We start from the raw sequence: 590 nt of genomic DNA on the forward strand, positions 1-590 counted from the left end.
GCAGAAGGATCGCCGGAGCCCAGCAGGCGAGGCTGCGGTGACTGGGAGCAGCCCCTGCACTCCAGTCTGGGAGACCGAGTGAGACTCTGACTCAAAAAAAAATAAAATAAAATAAAAAAATAAAACATACTCTTTTTTTGAGTCAGAGTCTCTCTGTCTCCCTGGCTGGATTGCAGTGCATGCTCATGGCCACCACAGCCTCGACCTGCTGGGCTCATGCCATCCTTCTGCCTCAACCTTCTAAGTAGCTGAAACTATAGGCACTTGCGCCACCAAACCCAACTAATGTTTTCTTCTTTTCTTTTTTTTATTATAAAGATGTGGGGTACAATTTAGCGTTAGGTATACAAACATTCATTATGCAGGTACCCTTGTTGATGAGGTATGCCTCTCCCTCCCCTAGCAGTTTCCCTCAACTGCCATTCCCAACCCTCTCCCTGACAGTTTCCCACTACTGCCAATCCCTTTCTTATAGTACTATAATTGTTCAAGTTCTGCTTATAAGTGAGAACATATGGTACTCTGTTCTGTGTTTCTGTGATAGATCACTGAGTATGATCGACTCTAAATCCATCCAAGTTGCTGCGAAG

Source organism: Carlito syrichta, unplaced genomic scaffold (genome assembly GCF_000164805.1).
Source record: "Carlito syrichta isolate Samal-C Ts95f unplaced genomic scaffold, Tarsius_syrichta-2.0.1 Scaffold305688, whole genome shotgun sequence".
NCBI lineage: Eukaryota > Metazoa > Chordata > Mammalia > Primates > Tarsiidae > Carlito > Carlito syrichta.